The following is a 20,102-nucleotide window of genomic DNA, read 5'->3' on the forward strand; positions in this document are numbered from 1 at the left end:
GAAATTTCACGTTTTCAATAGGCCTTCGTGTAATCATATAACATTCGACGAAGAATCTGACCAGCAATTTAGAACTCCTGTTCCATGGAAAGGGTTCCTCTATGTTTTTTTTTCTATTTCAAATGCGTGAAGAGTTTGAAATGTCGATTCACGCGACCTTATTTTAAGTTTAGGTAACGTACCTTCTTAGTTGTACAGGTAATGTTTAAAGATCACGACTCCGTCAGTGTTTGTTGAGAACAACTATTCAAGCTGTGACAGCTAATCAACCTATATGTTTCGTTCTTTAACCTTTTGTTTTAAATAGCGGTTAGAACTATTGCATGGATATGCGAGTTATCATCTGCAACTTACTAGTGACGGAAAAGAGTTAAGGCAATTCTTCAAAGTCGTTCACCACCGACTGTTTGATGTACTTTATTTTTACCGATCGGTGGAATTGGCGATAATATCGTAAATTCCACTACGTCTGACAATGCATACATGTTATTTGATTGGAATTGGAAATAAACGAACCACAGATAGCGACTCAAAGGTCCTAAACGCCATGTCTTGCCACTCTTACAGGGAAGAGAAGCGACCGCCTATAGAGATCATTGTTTTCTTGAAGACTCCTTGTTCTGTTTATCAATTTTTGTCTGATTTCTTTATTTTTCCAGAATGTCTTCACTTAGTAAAGGCTATTTGCGATGCTTAATATCTTATTGTTGTTATCGAATCTCCTGTTTTACGTACTTATTTAAAAATTGTATTTCTTTCACTTGAATATAGTGAAGATTAAATAGGTACGAGGAAATTACGATGCCACGACAGCAGAATATACATTATTCTGAAGTGTTTCCTGCTTCCAGGTGCAGCTGGTTCTGGTAAACGTTTTTTTTGAACAAGATTCTATGTTTTGGTAAAGTCATTTTCAACGAGAACAACGATATATAACCTTGAGAGACGACGTTAGTCGCCAAGAGTAGATGGTTTTTGAAGAGAGTGTTTTCAAAACAGATGAGACCTCTTCTGCACATTAGACGTTTTCCCACCGATGTGATATCCTACAACCCGCGACTGTCAACGTACTGTTAAAACAAGAGCGCCTTTACAAAATTATCATTTTAGGAGCTTGAGAGTCACCATGAAACTTTGTCGTATTGAACACCTTGAAGAAGTTGGGTGCGAGAACGAGACATCAGCCAGAGTGCGATCATCTAATTGGTCGCAAGATAAGAAATATGAAATATTTTTCGCAGGAATCCATAAGCATATTGAAGGATTTAAAAGACGTATTAAATCGCTTATTACGTTTTCGTGTAATAATTGTGATAAAAAAATTAAAGTTATGAAATTCTTCTGTTCAGTTTCTACTAGAAAGAGAAAAGAACGAGTAAATTAAATTGCACGTTTAAAGGCAATTGAGCGAGGTGTGAAAACGTTGAATACTGTAGGCTCGATGATGTCGTTTGAAGACACGTTAGCACATTATGAAATTACTTTTGGCTTTCGTAGACAAGGAAGAGTGTTATTTTATTTACGGTTATATGTAAAGCTGTCATTATATTTGTGTTTGTTTAGTTTGCGAAATGAGATATTTGAAACGTTAATGATTTATTTTGAAAACAGTAAAAAAGGAAGAAAACAGGAAGTGACGTGCTTGTGGTGTAGTGGTTATCACATCCGCTTTACACGCGGAAGGTCCCAGGTTCGAACCCTGGCAGGCACATATTTATTATTTAAATCGTTTGTTTCCTTTTAATTCAGTTGGTAAGAACGTGGAACGAAATTTTCATCATAAATTCAGTGTCAGAGCGTGAGACGGTTCTGAGATGTCACAGGATTTACACACTTTTTTCCTTTTCTTGTAACCACCTTCCGAAATTCGTATAAATGTTGTTTAATAAACAGAAAAAGAATCGCTATTGGTTTTGGATATAATGCGTGCACGGCTGCGAAATTTCACGTTTTCAATAGGCCTTCGTGTAATCATATAACATTCGACGAAGAATCTGACCAGCAATTGAGAACTCCTGTTCCATGGAAAGGGTTCCTCTATGTTTTTTTTTTTCCACTTCAAATGCGTGAAGAGTTTGAAATGTCGATTCACGCGACCTTATTTTAAGTTTAGGTAACGTACCTTCTTAGTTGTACAGGTAATGTTTAAAGATCACGACTCCGTCAGTGTTTGTTGAGAACAACTATTCAAGCTGTGACAGCTAATCAACCTATATGTTTCGTTCTTTAACCTTTTGTTTTAAATAGCGGTTAGAACTATTGCATGGATATGCGAGTTATCATCTGCAACTTACTAGTGACGGAAAAGAGTTAAGGCAATTCTTCAAAGTCGTTCACCACCGACTGTTTGATGTACTTTATTTTTACCGATCGGTGGAATTGGCGATAATATCGTAAATTCCACTACGTCTGACAATGCATACATGTTATTTGATTGGAATTGGAAATAAACGAACCACAGATAGCGACTCAAAGGTCCTAAACGCCATGTCTTGCCACTCTTACAGGGAAGAGAAGCGACCGCCTATAGAGATCATTGTTTTCTTGAAGACTCCTTGTTCTGTTTATCAATTTTGTCTGATTTCTTTATTTTTCCAGAATGTCTTCACTTAGTAAAGGCTATTTGCGATGCTTAATATCTTATTGTTGTTATCGAATCTCCTGTTTTACGTACTTATTTAAAATTGTATTTCTTTCACTTGAATATAGTGAAGATTAAATAGGTACGAGGAAATTACGATGCCACGACAGCAGAATATACATTATTCTGAAGTGTTTCCTGCTTCCAGGTGCAGCTGGTTCTGGTAAACGTTTTTTTTTGAACAAGATTCTATGTTTTGGTAAAGTCATTTTCAACGAGAACAACGATATATAACCTTGAGAGACGACGTTAGTCGCCAAGAGTAGATGGTTTTTTGAAGAGAGTGTTTTCAAAACAGATGAGACCTCTTCTGCACATTAGACGTTTTCCCACCGATGTGATATCCTACAACCCGCGACTGTCAACGTACTGTTAAAACAAGAGCGCCTTTACAAAATTATCATTTTAGGAGCTTGAGAGTCACCATGAAACTTTGTCGTATTGAACACCTTGAAGAAGTTGGGTGCGAGAACGAGACATCAGCCAGAGTGCGATCATCTAATTGGTCGCAAGATAAGAAATATGAAATATTTTTCGCAGGAATCCATAAGCATATTGAAGGATTTAAAAGACGTATTAAATCGCTTATTACGTTTTCGTGTAATAATTGTGATAAAAAAATTAAAGTTATGAAATTCTTCTGTTCAGTTTCTACTAGAAAGAGAAAAGAACGAGTAAATTAAATTGCACGTTTAAAGGCAATTGAGCGAGGTGTGAAAACGTTGAATACTGTAGGCTCGATGATGTCGTTTGAAGACACGTTAGCACATTATGAAATTACTTTTGGCTTTCGTAGACAAGGAAGAGTGTTATTTTATTTACGGTTATATGTAAAGCTGTCATTATATTTGTGTTTGTTTAGTTTGCGAAATGAGATATTTGAAACGTTAATGATTTATTTTGAAAACAGTAAAAAGGAAGAAAACAGGAAGTGACGTGCTTGTGGTGTAGTGGTTATCACATCCGCTTTACACGCGGAAGGTCCCAGGTTCGAACCCTGGCAGGCACATATTTATTATTTAAATCGTTTGTTTCCTTTTAATTCAGTTGGTAAGAACGTGGAACGAAATTTTCATCATAAATTCAGTGTCAGAGCGTGAGACGGTTCTGAGATGTCACAGGATTTACACACTTTTTTCCTTTTCTTGTAACCACCTTCCGAAATTCGTATAAATGTTGTTTAATAAACCGAAAAAGAATCGCTATTGGTTTTGGATATAATGCGTGCACGGCTGCGAAATTTCACGTTTTCAATAGGCCTTCGTGTAATCATATAACATTCGACGAAGAATCTGACCAGCAATTTAGAACTCCTGTTCCATGGAAAGGGTTCCTCTATGTTTTTTTTTTTCTACTTCAAATGCGTGAAGAGTTTGAAATGTCGATTCACGCGACCTTATTTTAAGTTTAGGTAACGTACCTTCTTAGTTGTACAGGTAATGTTTAAAGATCACGACTCCGTCAGTGTTTGTTGAGAACAACTATTCAAGCTGTGACAGCTAATCAACCTATATGTTTCGTTCTTTAACCTTTTGTTTTAAATAGCGGTTAGAACTATTGCATGGATATGCGAGTTATCATCTGCAACTTACTAGTGACGGAAAAGAGTTAAGGCAATTCTTCAAAGTCGTTCACCACCGACTGTTTGATGTACTTTATTTTTACCGATCGGTGGAATTGGCGATAATATCGTAAATTCCACTACGTCTGACAATGCATACATGTTATTTGATTGGAATTGGAAATAAACGAACCACAGATAGCGACTCAAAGGTCCTAAACGCCATGTCTTGCCACTCTTACAGGGAAGAGAAGCGACCGCCTATAGAGATCATTGTTTTCTTGAAGACTCCTTGTTCTGTTTATCAATTTTGTCTGATTTCTTTATTTTTCCAGAATGTCTTCACTTAGTAAAGGCTATTTGCGATGCTTAATATCTTATTGTTGTTATCGAATCTCCTGTTTTACGTACTTATTTAAAAATTGTATTTCTTTCACTTGAATATAGTGAAGATTAAATAGGTACGAGGAAATTACGATGCCACGACAGCAGAATATACATTATTCTGAAGTGTTTCCTGCTTCCAGGTGCAGCTGGTTCTGGTAAACGTTTTTTTTGAACAAGATTCTATGTTTTGGTAAAGTCATTTTCAACGAGAACAACGATATATAACCTTGAGAGACGACGTTAGTCGCCAAGAGTAGATGGTTTTTGAAGAGAGTGTTTTCAAAACAGATGAGACCTCTTCTGCACATTAGACGTTTTCCCACCGATGTGATATCCTACAACCCGCGACTGTCAACGTACTGTTAAAACAAGAGCGCCTTTACAAAATTATCATTTTAGGAGCTTGAGAGTCACCATGAAACTTTGTCGTATTGAACACCTTGAAGAAGTTGGGTGCGAGAACGAGACATCAGCCAGAGTGCGATCATCTAATTGGTCGCAAGATAAGAAATATGAAATATTTTTCGCAGGAATCCATAAGCATATTGAAGGATTTAAAAGACGTATTAAATCGCTTATTACGTTTTCGTGTAATAATTGTGATAAAAAAATTAAAGTTATGAAATTCTTCTGTTCAGTTTCTACTAGAAAGAGAAAAGAACGAGTAAATTAAATTGCACGTTTAAAGGCAATTGAGCGAGGGGTGAAAACGTTGAATACTGTAGGCTCGATGATGTCGTTTGAAGACACGTTAGCACATTATGAAATTACTTTTGGCTTTCGTAGACAAGGAAGAGTGTTATTTTATTTACGGTTATATGTAAAGCTGTCATTATATTTGTGTTTGTTTAGTTTGCGAAATGAGATATTTGAAACGTTAATGATTTATTTTGAAAACAGTAAAAAGGAAGAAAACAGGAAGTGACGTGCTTGTGGTGTAGTGGTTATCACATCCGCTTTACACGCGGAAGGTCCCAGGTTCGAACCCTGGCAGGCACATATTTATTATTTAAATCGTTTGTTTCCTTTTAATTCAGTTGGTAAGAACGTGGAACGAAATTTTCATCATAAATTCAGTGTCAGAGCGTGAGACGGTTCTGAGATGTCACAGGATTTACACACTTTTTTCCTTTTCTTGTAACCACCTTCCGAAATTCGTATAAATGTTGTTTAATAAACCGAAAAAGAATCGCTATTGGTTTTGGATATAATGCGTGCACGGCTGCGAAATTTCACGTTTTCAATAGGCCTTCGTGTAATCATATAACATTCGACGAAGAATCTGACCAGCAATTTAGAACTCCTGTTCCATGGAAAGGGTTCCTCTATGTTTTTTTTTCTACTTCAAATGCGTGAAGAGTTTGAAATGTCGATTCACGCGACCTTATTTTAAGTTTAGGTAACGTACCTTCTTAGTTGTACAGGTAATGTTTAAAGATCACGACTCCGTCAGTGTTTGTTGAGAACAACTATTCAAGCTGTGACAGCTAATCAACCTATATGTTTCGTTCTTTAACCTTTTGTTTTAAATAGCGGTTAGAACTATTGCATGGATATGCGAGTTATCATCTGCAACTTACTAGTGACGGAAAAGAGTTAAGGCAATTCTTCAAAGTCGTTCACCACCGACTGTTTGATGTACTTTATTTTTACCGATCGGTGGAATTGGCGATAATATCGTAAATTCCACTACGTCTGACAATGCATACATGTTATTTGATTGGAATTGGAAATAAACGAACCACAGATAGCGACTCAAAGGTCCTAAACGCCATGTCTTGCCACTCTTACAGGGAAGAGAAGCGACCGCCTATAGAGATCATTGTTTTCTTGAAGACTCCTTGTTCTGTTTATCAATTTTTGTCTGATTTCTTTATTTTTCCAGAATGTCTTCACTTAGTAAAGGCTATTTGCGATGCTTAATATCTTATTGTTGTTATCGAATCTCCTGTTTTACGTACTTATTTAAAAATTGTATTTCTTTCACTTGAATATAGTGAAGATTAAATAGGTACGAGGAAATTACGATGCCACGACAGCAGAATATACATTATTCTGAAGTGTTTCCTGCTTCCAGGTGCAGCTGGTTCTGGTAAACGTTTTTTTTGAACAAGATTCTATGTTTTGGTAAAGTCATTTTCAACGAGAACAACGATATATAACCTTGAGAGACGACGTTAGTCGCCAAGAGTAGATGGTTTTTTGAAGAGAGTGTTTTCAAAACAGATGAGACCTCTTCTGCACATTAGACGTTTTCCCACCGATGTGATATCCTACAACCCGCGACTGTCAACGTACTGTTAAAACAAGAGCGCCTTTACAAAATTATCATTTTAGGAGCTTGAGAGTCACCATGAAACTTTGTCGTATTGAACACCTTGAAGAAGTTGGGTGCGAGAACGAGACATCAGCCAGAGTGCGATCATCTAATTGGTCGCAAGATAAGAAATATGAAATATTTTTCGCAGGAATCCATAAGCATATTGAAGGATTTAAAAGACGTATTAAATCGCTTATTACGTTTTCGTGTAATAATTGTGATAAAAAAATTAAAGTTATGAAATTCTTCTGTTCAGTTTCTACTAGAAAGAGAAAAGAACGAGTAAATTAAATTGCACGTTTAAAGGCAATTGAGCGAGGGGTGAAAACGTTGAATACTGTAGGCTCGATGATGTCGTTTGAAGACACGTTAGCACATTATGAAATTACTTTTGGCTTTCGTAGACAAGGAAGAGTGTTATTTTATTTACGGTTATATGTAAAGCTGTCATTATATTTGTGTTTGTTTAGTTTGCGAAATGAGATATTTGAAACGTTAATGATTTATTTTGAAAACAGTAAAAAAAGGAAGAAAACAGGAAGTGACGTGCTTGTGGTGTAGTGGTTATCACATCCGCTTTACACGCGGAAGGTCCCAGGTTCGAACCCTGGCAGGCACATATTTATTATTTAAATCGTTTGTTTCCTTTTAATTCAGTTGGTAAGAACGTGGAACGAAATTTTCATCATAAATTCAGTGTCAGAGCGTGAGACGGTTCTGAGATGTCACAGGATTTACACACTTTTTTCCTTTTCTTGTAACCACCTTCCGAAATTCGTATAAATGTTGTTTAATAAACCGAAAAAGAATCGCTATTGGTTTTGGATATAATGCGTGCACGGCTGCGAAATTTCACGTTTTCAATAGGCCTTCGTGTAATCATATAACATTCGACGAAGAATCTGACCAGCAATTTAGAACTCCTGTTCCATGGAAAGGGTTCCTCTATGTTTTTTTTTCTACTTCAAATGCGTGAAGAGTTTGAAATGTCGATTCACGCGACCTTATTTTAAGTTTAGGTAACGTACCTTCTTAGTTGTACAGGTAATGTTTAATGATCACGACTCCGTCAGTGTTTGTTGAGAACAACTATTCAAGCTGTGACAGCTAATCAACCTATATGTTTCGTTCTTTAACCTTTTGTTTTAAATAGCGGTTAGAACTATTGCATGGATATGCGAGTTATCATCTGCAACTTACTAGTGACGGAAAAGAGTTAAGGCAATTCTTCAAAGTCGTTCACCACCGACTGTTTGATGTACTTTATTTTTACCGATCGGTGGAATTGGCGATAATATCGTAAATTCCACTACGTCTGACAATGCATACATGTTATTTGATTGGAATTGGAAATAAACGAACCACAGATAGCGACTCAAAGGTCCTAAACGCCATGTCTTGCCACTCTTACAGGGAAGAGAAGCGACCGCCTATAGAGATCATTGTTTTCTTGAAGACTCCTTGTTCTGTTTATCAATTTTTGTCTGATTTCTTTATTTTTCCAGAATGTCTTCACTTAGTAAAGGCTATTTGCGATGCTTAATATCTTATTGTTGTTATCGAATCTCCTGTTTTACGTACTTATTTAAAATTGTATTTCTTTCACTTGAATATAGTGAAGATTAAATAGGTACGAGGAAATTACGATGCCACGACAGCAGAATATACATTATTCTGAAGTGTTTCCTGCTTCCAGGTGCAGCTGGTTCTGGTAAACGTTTTTGTTGAACAAGATTCTATGTTTTGGTAAAGTCATTTTCAACGAGAACAACGATATATAACCTTGAGAGACGACGTTAGTCGCCAAGAGTAGATGGTTTTTGAAGAGAGTGTTTTCAAAACAGATGAGACCTCTTCTGCACATTAGACGTTTTCCCACCGATGTGATATCCTACAACCCGCGACTGTCAACGTACTGTTAAAACAAGAGCGCCTTTACAAAATTATCATTTTAGGAGCTTGAGAGTCACCATGAAACTTTGTCGTATTGAACACCTTGAAGAAGTTGGGTGCGAGAACGAGACATCAGCCAGAGTGCGATCATCTAATTGGTCGCAAGATAAGAAATATGAAATATTTTTCGCAGGAATCCATAAGCATATTGAAGGATTTAAAAGACGTATTAAATCGCTTATTACGTTTTCGTGTAATAATTGTGATAAAAAAATTAAAGTTATGAAATTCTTCTGTTCAGTTTCTACTAGAAAGAGAAAAGAACGAGTAAATTAAATTGCACGTTTAAAGGCAATTGAGCGAGGGTGAAAACGTTGAATACTGTAGGCTCGATGATGTCGTTTGAAGACACGTTAGCACATTATGAAATTACTTTTGGCTTTCGTAGACAAGGAAGAGTGTTATTTTATTTACGGTTATATGTAAAGCTGTCATTATATTTGTGTTTGTTTAGTTTGCGAAATGAGATATTTGAAACGTTAATGATTTATTTTGAAAACAGTAAAAAAGGAAGAAAACAGGAAGTGACGTGCTTGTGGTGTAGTGGTTATCACATCCGCTTTACACGCGGAAGGTCCCAGGTTCGAACCCTGGCAGGCACATATTTATTATTTAAATCGTTTGTTTCCTTTTAATTCAGTTGGTAAGAACGTGGAACGAAATTTTCATCATAAATTCAGTGTCAGAGCGTGAGACGGTTCTGAGATGTCACAGGATTTACACACTTTTTTCCTTTTCTTGTAACCACCTTCCGAAATTCGTATAAATGTTGTTTAATAAACCGAAAAAGAATCGCTATTGGTTTTGGATATAATGCGTGCACGGCTGCGAAATTTCACGTTTTCAATAGGCCTTCGTGTAATCATATAACATTCGACGAAGAATCTGACCAGCAATTTAGAACTCCTGTTCCATGGAAAGGGTTCCTCTATGTTTTTTTTTCTACTTCAAATGCGTGAAGAGTTTGAAATGTCGATTCACGCGACCTTATTTTAAGTTTAGGTAACGTACCTTCTTAGTTGTACAGGTAATGTTTAATGATCACGACTCCGTCAGTGTTTGTTGAGAACAACTATTCAAGCTGTGACAGCTAATCAACCTATATGTTTCGTTCTTTAACCTTTTGTTTTAAATAGCGGTTAGAACTATTGCATGGATATGCGAGTTATCATCTGCAACTTACTAGTGACGGAAAAGAGTTAAGGCAATTCTTCAAAGTCGTTCACCACCGACTGTTTGATGTACTTTATTTTTACCGATCGGTGGAATTGGCGATAATATCGTAAATTCCACTACGTCTGACAATGCATACATGTTATTTGATTGGAATTGGAAATAAACGAACCACAGATAGCGACTCAAAGGTCCTAAACGCCATGTCTTGCCACTCTTACAGGGAAGAGAAGCGACCGCCTATAGAGATCATTGTTTTCTTGAAGACTCCTTGTTCTGTTTATCAATTTTTGTCTGATTTCTTTATTTTTCCAGAATGTCTTCACTTAGTAAAGGCTATTTGCGATGCTTAATATCTTATTGTTGTTATCGAATCTCCTGTTTTACGTACTTATTTAAAATTGTATTTCTTTCACTTGAATATAGTGAAGATTAAATAGGTACGAGGAAATTACGATGCCACGACAGCAGAATATACATTATTCTGAAGTGTTTCCTGCTTCCAGGTGCAGCTGGTTCTGGTAAACGTTTTTGTTGAACAAGATTCTATGTTTTGGTAAAGTCATTTTCAACGAGAACAACGATATATAACCTTGAGAGACGACGTTAGTCGCCAAGAGTAGATGGTTTTTGAAGAGAGTGTTTTCAAAACAGATGAGACCTCTTCTGCACATTAGACGTTTTCCCACCGATGTGATATCCTACAACCCGCGACTGTCAACGTACTGTTAAAACAAGAGCGCCTTTACAAAATTATCATTTTAGGAGCTTGAGAGTCACCATGAAACTTTGTCGTATTGAACACCTTGAAGAAGTTGGGTGCGAGAACGAGACATCAGCCAGAGTGCGATCATCTAATTGGTCGCAAGATAAGAAATATGAAATATTTTTCGCAGGAATCCATAAGCATATTGAAGGATTTAAAAGACGTATTAAATCGCTTATTACGTTTTCGTGTAATAATTGTGATAAAAAAATTAAAGTTATGAAATTCTTCTGTTCAGTTTCTACTAGAAAGAGAAAAGAACGAGTAAATTAAATTGCACGTTTAAAGGCAATTGAGCGAGGGGTGAAAACGTTGAATACTGTAGGCTCGATGATGTCGTTTGAAGACACGTTAGCACATTATGAAATTACTTTTGGCTTTCGTAGACAAGGAAGAGTGTTATTTTATTTACGGTTATATGTAAAGCTGTCATTATATTTGTGTTTGTTTAGTTTGCGAAATGAGATATTTGAAACGTTAATGATTTATTTTGAAAACAGTAAAAAAGGAAGAAAACAGGAAGTGACGTGCTTGTGGTGTAGTGGTTATCACATCCGCTTTACACGCGGAAGGTCCCAGGTTCGAACCCTGGCAGGCACATATTTATTATTTAAATCGTTTGTTTCCTTTTAATTCAGTTGGTAAGAACGTGGAACGAAATTTTCATCATAAATTCAGTGTCAGAGCGTGAGACGGTTCTGAGATGTCACAGGATTTACACACTTTTTTCCTTTTCTTGTAACCACCTTCCGAAATTCGTATAAATGTTGTTTAATAAACCGAAAAAGAATCGCTATTGGTTTTGGATATAATGCGTGCACGGCTGCGAAATTTCACGTTTTCAATAGGCCTTCGTGTAATCATATAACATTCGACGAAGAATCTGACCAGCAATTTAGAACTCCTGTTCCATGGAAAGGGTTCCTTTATGTTTTTTTTTCTACATCAAATGCGTGAAGAGTTTGAAATGTCGATTCACGCGACCTTATTTTAAGTTTAGGTAACGTATCTTCTTAATTGTACAGGTAATGTTTAAAGATCACGACTCCGTCAGTGTTTGTTGAGAACAACTATTCAAGCTGTGACAGCTAATCAACCTATATGTTTCGTTCTTTAACCTTTTGTTTTAAATAGCGGTTAGAACTATTGCATGGATATGCGAGTTATCATCTGCAACTTACTAGTGACGGAAAAGAGTTAAGGCAATTCTTCAAAGTCGTTCACCACCGACTGTTTGATGTACTTTATTTTTACCGATCGGTGGAATTGGCGATAATATCGTAAATTCCACTACGTCTGACAATGCATACATGTTATTTGATTGGAATTGGAAATAAACGAACCACAGATAGCGACTCAAAGGTCCTAAACGCCATGTCTTGCCACTCTTACAGGGAAGAGAAGCGACCGCCTATAGAGATCATTGTTTTCTTGAAGACTCCTTGTTCTGTTTATCAATTTTGTCTGATTTCTTTATTTTTCCAGAATGTCTTCACTTAGTAAAGGCTATTTGCGATGCTTAATATCTTATTGTTGTTATCGAATCTCCTGTTTTACGTACTTATTTAAAATTGTATTTCTTTCACTTGAATATAGTGAAGATTAAATAGGTACGAGGAAATTACGATGCCACGACAGCAGAATATACATTATTCTGAAGTGTTTCCTGCTTCCAGGTGCAGCTGGTTCTGGTAAACGTTTTTTTGAACAAGATTCTATGTTTTGGTAAAGTCATTTTCAACGAGAACAACGATATATAACCTTGAGAGACGACGTTAGTCGCCAAGAGTAGATGGTTTTTGAAGAGAGTGTTTTCAAAACAGATGAGACCTCTTCTGCACATTAGACGTTTTCCCACCGATGTGATATCCTACAACCCGCGACTGTCAACGTACTGTTAAAACAAGAGCGCCTTTACAAAATTATCATTTTAGGAGCTTGAGAGTCACCATGAAACTTTGTCGTATTGAACACCTTGAAGAAGTTGGGTGCGAGAACGAGACATCAGCCAGAGTGCGATCATCTAATTGGTCGCAAGATAAGAAATATGAAATATTTTTCGCAGGAATCCATAAGCATATTGAAGGATTTAAAAGACGTATTAAATCGCTTATTACGTTTTCGTGTAATAATTGTGATAAAAAAATTAAAGTTATGAAATTCTTCTGTTCAGTTTCTACTAGAAAGAGAAAAGAACGAGTAAATTAAATTGCACGTTTAAAGGCAATTGAGCGAGGGGTGAAAACGTTGAATACTGTAGGCTCGATGATGTCGTTTGAAGACACGTTAGCACATTATGAAATTACTTTTGGCTTTCGTAGACAAGGAAGAGTGTTATTTTATTTACGGTTATATGTAAAGCTGTCATTATATTTGTGTTTGTTTAGTTTGCGAAATGAGATATTTGAAACGTTAATGATTTATTTTGAAAACAGTAAAAAAGGAAGAAAACAGGAAGTGACGTGCTTGTGGTGTAGTGGTTATCACATCCGCTTTACACGCGGAAGGTCCCAGGTTCGAACCCTGGCAGGCACATATTTATTATTTAAATCGTTTGTTTCCTTTTAATTCAGTTGGTAAGAACGTGGAACGAAATTTTCATCATAAATTCAGTGTCAGAGCGTGAGACGGTTCTGAGATGTCACAGGATTTACACACTTTTTTCCTTTTCTTGTAACCACCTTCCGAAATTCGTATAAATGTTGTTTAATAAACCGAAAAAGAATCGCTATTGGTTTTGGATATAATGCGTGCACGGCTGCGAAATTTCACGTTTTCAATAGGCCTTCGTGTAATCATATAACATTCGACGAAGAATCTGACCAGCAATTTAGAACTCCTGTTCCATGGAAAGGGTTCCTCTATGTTTTTTTTTCTACTTCAAATGCGTGAAGAGTTTGAAATGTCGATTCACGCGACCTTATTTTAAGTTTAGGTAACGTACCTTCTTAGTTGTACAGGTAATGTTTAATGATCACGACTCCGTCAGTGTTTGTTGAGAACAACTATTCAAGCTGTGACAGCTAATCAACCTATATGTTTCGTTCTTTAACCTTTTGTTTTAAATAGCGGTTAGAACTATTGCATGGATATGCGAGTTATCATCTGCAACTTACTAGTGACGGAAAAGAGTTAAGGCAATTCTTCAAAGTCGTTCACCACCGACTGTTTGATGTACTTTATTTTTACCGATCGGTGGAATTGGCGATAATATCGTAAATTCCACTACGTCTGACAATGCATACATGTTATTTGATTGGAATTGGAAATAAACGAACCACAGATAGCGACTCAAAGGTCCTAAACGCCATGTCTTGCCACTCTTACAGGGAAGAGAAGCGACCGCCTATAGAGATCATTGTTTTCTTGAAGACTCCTTGTTCTGTTTATCAATTTTGTCTGATTTCTTTATTTTTCCAGAATGTCTTCACTTAGTAAAGGCTATTTGCGATGCTTAATATCTTATTGTTGTTATCGAATCTCCTGTTTTACGTACTTATTTAAAATTGTATTTCTTTCACTTGAATATAGTGAAGATTAAATAGGTACGAGGAAATTACGATGCCACGACAGCAGAATATACATTATTCTGAAGTGTTTCCTGCTTCCAGGTGCAGCTGGTTCTGGTAAACGTTTTTGTTGAACAAGATTCTATGTTTTGGTAAAGTCATTTTCAACGAGAACAACGATATATAACCTTGAGAGACGACGTTAGTCGCCAAGAGTAGATGGTTTTTTTGAAGAGAGTGTTTTCAAAACAGATGAGACCTCTTCTGCACATTAGACGTTTTCCCACCGATGTGATATCCTACAACCCGCGACTGTCAACGTACTGTTAAAATAAGAGCGCCTTTACAAAATTATCATTTTAGGAGCTTGAGAGTCACCATGAAACTTTGTCGTATTGAACACCTTGAAGAAGTTGGGTGCGAGAACGAGACATCAGCCAGAGTGCGATCATCTAATTGGTCGCAAGATAAGAAATATGAAATATTTTTCGCAGGAATCCATAAGCATATTGAAGGATTTAAAAGACGTATTAAATCGCTTATTACGTTTTCGTGTAATAATTGTGATAAAAAAATTAAAGTTATGAAATTCTTCTGTTCAGTTTCTACTAGAAAGAGAAAAGAACGAGTAAATTAAATTGCACGTTTAAAGGCAATTGAGCGAGGGGTGAAAACGTTGAATACTGTAGGCTCGATGATGTCGTTTGAAGACACGTTAGCACATTATGAAATTACTTTTGGCTTTCGTAGACAAGGAAGAGTGTTATTTTATTTACGGTTATATGTAAAGCTGTCATTATATTTGTGTTTGTTTAGTTTGCGAAATGAGATATTTGAAACGTTAATGATTTATTTTGAAAACAGTAAAAAAGGAAGAAAACAGGAAGTGACGTGCTTGTGGTGTAGTGGTTATCACATCCGCTTTACACGCGGAAGGTCCCAGGTTCGAACCCTGGCAGGCACATATTTATTATTTAAATCGTTTGTTTCCTTTTAATTCAGTTGGTAAGAACGTGGAACGAAATTTTCATCATAAATTCAGTGTCAGAGCGTGAGACGGTTCTGAGATGTCACAGGATTTACACACTTTTTTCCTTTTCTTGTAACCACCTTCCGAAATTCGTATAAATGTTGTTTAATAAACCGAAAAAGAATCGCTATTGGTTTTGGATATAATGCGTGCACGGCTGCGAAATTTCACGTTTTCAATAGGCCTTCGTGTAATCATATAACATTCGACGAAGAATCTGACCAGCAATTTAGAACTCCTGTTCCATGGAAAGGGTTCCTCTATGTTTTTTTTTCTACTTCAAATGCGTGAAGAGTTTGAAATGTCGATTCACGCGACCTTATTTTAAGTTTAGGTAACGTACCTTCTTAGTTGTACAGGTAATGTTTAAAGATCACGACTCCGTCAGTGTTTGTTGAGAACAACTATTCAAGCTGTGACAGCTAATCAACCTATATGTTTCGTTCTTTAACCTTTTGTTTTAAATAGCGGTTAGAACTATTGCATGGATATGCGAGTTATCATCTGCAACTTACTAGTGACGGAAAAGAGTTAAGGCAATTCTTCAAAGTCGTTCACCACCGACTGTTTGATGTACTTTATTTTTACCGATCGGTGGAATTGGCGATAATATCGTAAATTCCACTACGTCTGACAATGCATACATGTTATTTGATTGGAATTGGAAATAAACGAACCACAGATAGCGACTCAAAGGTCCTAAACGCCATGTCTTGCCACTCTTACAGGGAAGAGAAGCGACCGCCTATAGAGATCATTGTTTTCTTGAAGACTCCTTGTTCTGTTTATCAATTTTTGTCTGATTTCTTTATTTTTCCAGAATGTCTTCACTTAGTAAAGGCTATTTGCGATGCTTAATATCTTATTGTTGTTATCGAATCTCCTGTTTTACGTACTTATTTAAAATTGTATTTCTTTCACTTGAATATAGTGAAGATTAAATAGGTACGAGGAAATTACGATGCCACGACAGCAGAATATACATTATTCTGAAGTGTTTCCTGCTTCCAGGTGCAGCTGGTTCTGGTAAACGTTTTTGTTGAACAAGATTCTATGTTTTGGTAAAGTCATTTTCAACGAGAACAACGATATATAACCTTGAGAGACGACGTTAGTCGCCAAGAGTAGATGGTTTTTGAAGAGAGTGTTTTCAAAACAGATGAGACCTCTTCTGCACATTAGACGTTTTCCCACCGATGTGATATCCTACAACCCGCGACTGTCAACGTACTGTTAAAACAAGAGCGCCTTTACAAAATTATCATTTTAGGAGCTTGAGAGTCACCATGAAACTTTGTCGTATTGAACACCTTGAAGAAGTTGGGTGCGAGAACGAGACATCAGCCAGAGTGCGATCATCTAATTGGTCGCAAGATAAGAAATATGAAATATTTTTCGCAGGAATCCATAAGCATATTGAAGGATTTAAAAGACGTATTAAATCGCTTATTACGTTTTCGTGTAATAATTGTGATAAAAAAATTAAAGTTATGAAATTCTTCTGTTCAGTTTCTACTAGAAAGAGAAAAGAACGAGTAAATTAAATTGCACGTTTAAAGGCAATTGAGCGAGGGGTGAAAACGTTGAATACTGTAGGCTCGATGATGTCGTTTGAAGACACGTTAGCACATTATGAAATTACTTTTGGCTTTCGTAGACAAGGAAGAGTGTTATTTTATTTACGGTTATATGTAAAGCTGTCATTATATTTGTGTTTGTTTAGTTTGCGAAATGAGATATTTGAAACGTTAATGATTTATTTTGAAAACAGTAAAAAGGAAGAAAACAGGAAGTGACGTGCTTGTGGTGTAGTGGTTATCACATCCGCTTTACACGCGGAAGGTCCCAGGTTCGAACCCTGGCAGGCACATATTTATTATTTAAATCGTTTGTTTCCTTTTAATTCAGTTGGTAAGAACGTGGAACGAAATTTTCATCATAAATTCAGTGTCAGAGCGTGAGACGGTTCTGAGATGTCACAGGATTTACACACTTTTTTCCTTTTCTTGTAACCACCTTCCGAAATTCGTATAAATGTTGTTTAATAAACCGAAAAAGAATCGCTATTGGTTTTGGATATAATGCGTGCACGGCTGCGAAATTTCACGTTTTCAATAGGCCTTCGTGTAATCATATAACATTCGACGAAGAATCTGACCAGCAATTTAGAACTCCTGTTCCATGGAAAGGGTTCCTCTATGTTTTTTTTTCTACTTCAAATGCGTGAAGAGTTTGAAATGTCGATTCACGCGACCTTATTTTAAGTTTAGGTAACGTACCTTCTTAGTTGTACAGGTAATGTTTAAAGATCACGACTCCGTCAGTGTTTGTTGAGAACAACTATTCAAGCTGTGACAGCTAATCAACCTATATGTTTCGTTCTTTAACCTTTTGTTTTAAATAGCGGTTAGAACTATTGCATGGATATGCGAGTTATCATCTGCAACTTACTAGTGACGGAAAAGAGTTAAGGCAATTCTTCAAAGTCGTTCACCACCGACTGTTTGATGTACTTTATTTTTACCGATCGGTGGAATTGGCGATAATATCGTAAATTCCACTACGTCTGACAATGCATACATGTTATTTGATTGGAATTGGAAATAAACGAACCACAGATAGCGACTCAAAGGTCCTAAACGCCATGTCTTGCCACTCTTACAGGGAAGAGAAGCGACCGCCTATAGAGATCATTGTTTTCTTGAAGACTCCTTGTTCTGTTTATCAATTTTGTCTGATTTCTTTATTTTTCCAGAATGTCTTCACTTAGTAAAGGCTATTTGCGATGCTTAATATCTTATTGTTGTTATCGAATCTCCTGTTTTACGTACTTATTTAAAATTGTATTTCTTTCACTTGAATATAGTGAAGATTAAATAGGTACGAGGAAATTACGATGCCACGACAGCAGAATATACATTATTCTGAAGTGTTTCCTGCTTCCAGGTGCAGCTGGTTCTGGTAAACGTTTTTTTTGAACAAGATTCTATGTTTTGGTAAAGTCATTTTCAACGAGAACAACGATATATAACCTTGAGAGACGACGTTAGTCGCCAAGAGTAGATGGTTTTTGAAGAGAGTGTTTTCAAAACAGATGAGACCTCTTCTGCACATTAGACGTTTTCCCACCGATGTGATATCCTACAACCCGCGACTGTCAACGTACTGTTAAAACAAGAGCGCCTTTACAAAATTATCATTTTAGGAGCTTGAGAGTCACCATGAAACTTTGTCGTATTGAACACCTTGAAGAAGTTGGGTGCGAGAACGAGACATCAGCCAGAGTGCGATCATCTAATTGGTCGCAAGATAAGAAATATGAAATATTTTTCGCAGGAATCCATAAGCATATTGAAGGATTTAAAAGACGTATTAAATCGCTTATTACGTTTTCGTGTAATAATTGTGATAAAAAAATTAAAGTTATGAAATTCTTCTGTTCAGTTTCTACTAGAAAGAGAAAAGAACGAGTAAATTAAATTGCACGTTTAAAGGCAATTGAGCGAGGGGTGAAAACGTTGAATACTGTAGGCTCGATGATGTCGTTTGAAGACACGTTAGCACATTATGAAATTACTTTTGGCTTTCGTAGACAAGGAAGAGTGTTATTTTATTTACGGTTATATGTAAAGCTGTCATTATATTTGTGTTTGTTTAGTTTGCGAAATGAGATATTTGAAACGTTAATGATTTATTTTGAAAACAGTAAAAAGGAAGAAAACAGGAAGTGACGTGCTTGTGGTGTAGTGGTTATCACATCCGCTTTACACGCGGAAGGTCCCAGGTTCGAACCCTGGCAGGCACATATTTATTATTTAAATCGTTTGTTTCCTTTTAATTCAGTTGGTAAGAACGTGGAACGAAATTTTCATCATAAATTCAGTGTCAGAGCGTGAGACGGTTCTGAGATGTCACAGGATTTACACACTTTTTTCCTTTTCTTGTAACCACCTTCCGAAATTCGTATAAATGTTGTTTAATAAACCGAAAAAGAATCGCTATTGGTTTTGGATATAATGCGTGCACGGCTGCGAAATTTCACGTTTTCAATAGGCCTTCGTGTAATCATATAACATTCGACGAAGAATCTGACCAGCAATTTAGAACTCCTGTTCCATGGAAAGGGTTCCTCTATGTTTTTTTTTCTACTTCAAATGCGTGAAGAGTTTGAAATGTCGATTCACGCGACCTTATTTTAAGTTTAGGTAACGTACCTTCTTAGTTGTACAGGTAATGTTTAAAGATCACGACTCCGTCAGTGTTTGTTGAGAACAACTATTCAAGCTGTGACAGCTAATCAACCTATATGTTTCGTTCTTTAACCTTTTGTTTTAAATAGCGGTTAGAACTATTGCATGGATATGCGAGTTATCATCTGCAACTTACTAGTGACGGAAAAGAGTTAAGGCAATTCTTCAAAGTCGTTCACCACCGACTGTTTGATGTACTTTATTTTTACCGATCGGTGGAATTGGCGATAATATCGTAAATTCCACTACGTCTGACAATGCATACATGTTATTTGATTGGAATTGGAAATAAACGAACCACAGATAGCGACTCAAAGGTCCTAAACGCCATGTCTTGCCACTCTTACAGGGAAGAGAAGCGACCGCCTATAGAGATCATTGTTTTCTTGAAGACTCCTTGTTCTGTTTATCAATTTTGTCTGATTTCTTTATTTTTCCAGAATGTCTTCACTTAGTAAAGGCTATTTGCGATGCTTAATATCTTATTGTTGTTATCGAATCTCCTGTTTTAC

At 36.5% G+C, this 20,102-nt stretch overlaps 10 non-coding genes across 10 annotated transcripts; all 10 read left to right on the plus strand.

The window, feature by feature from the left end:
* Window positions 1-1,638: 1,638 nt before the first annotated feature.
* On the plus strand, window positions 1,639-1,711 carry TRNAV-UAC (transfer RNA valine (anticodon UAC)). Its single transcript has one exon. It is a non-coding gene; the product is annotated as a tRNA-Val (tRNA).
* A 1,866-nt stretch (window positions 1,712-3,577) lies between these two features.
* Window positions 3,578-3,650, plus strand: TRNAV-UAC (transfer RNA valine (anticodon UAC)). Its single transcript has one exon. It is a non-coding gene; the product is annotated as a tRNA-Val (tRNA).
* Window positions 3,651-5,515: 1,865 nt separating this feature from the next.
* Window positions 5,516-5,588, plus strand: TRNAV-UAC (transfer RNA valine (anticodon UAC)). The gene has a single exon. It is a non-coding gene; the product is annotated as a tRNA-Val (tRNA).
* A 1,867-nt stretch (window positions 5,589-7,455) lies between these two features.
* On the plus strand, window positions 7,456-7,528 carry TRNAV-UAC (transfer RNA valine (anticodon UAC)). The gene has a single exon. It is a non-coding gene; the product is annotated as a tRNA-Val (tRNA).
* A 1,863-nt stretch (window positions 7,529-9,391) lies between these two features.
* TRNAV-UAC (transfer RNA valine (anticodon UAC)) lies at window positions 9,392-9,464 on the plus strand. Its single transcript has one exon. It is a non-coding gene; the product is annotated as a tRNA-Val (tRNA).
* A 1,864-nt stretch (window positions 9,465-11,328) lies between these two features.
* Window positions 11,329-11,401, plus strand: TRNAV-UAC (transfer RNA valine (anticodon UAC)). Its single transcript has one exon. It is a non-coding gene; the product is annotated as a tRNA-Val (tRNA).
* A 1,862-nt stretch (window positions 11,402-13,263) lies between these two features.
* TRNAV-UAC (transfer RNA valine (anticodon UAC)) lies at window positions 13,264-13,336 on the plus strand. Its single transcript has one exon. It is a non-coding gene; the product is annotated as a tRNA-Val (tRNA).
* A 1,865-nt stretch (window positions 13,337-15,201) lies between these two features.
* Window positions 15,202-15,274, plus strand: TRNAV-UAC (transfer RNA valine (anticodon UAC)). The gene has a single exon. It is a non-coding gene; the product is annotated as a tRNA-Val (tRNA).
* A 1,863-nt stretch (window positions 15,275-17,137) lies between these two features.
* On the plus strand, window positions 17,138-17,210 carry TRNAV-UAC (transfer RNA valine (anticodon UAC)). Its single transcript has one exon. It is a non-coding gene; the product is annotated as a tRNA-Val (tRNA).
* A 1,862-nt stretch (window positions 17,211-19,072) lies between these two features.
* TRNAV-UAC (transfer RNA valine (anticodon UAC)) lies at window positions 19,073-19,145 on the plus strand. Its single transcript has one exon. It is a non-coding gene; the product is annotated as a tRNA-Val (tRNA).
* The last annotated feature ends 957 nt before the right edge of the window (window positions 19,146-20,102 follow it).

Source organism: Tachypleus tridentatus, chromosome 13 (assembly GCF_004210375.1).
Source record: "Tachypleus tridentatus isolate NWPU-2018 chromosome 13, ASM421037v1, whole genome shotgun sequence".
Taxonomy (NCBI): Eukaryota; Metazoa; Arthropoda; class Merostomata; order Xiphosura; family Limulidae; genus Tachypleus; species Tachypleus tridentatus.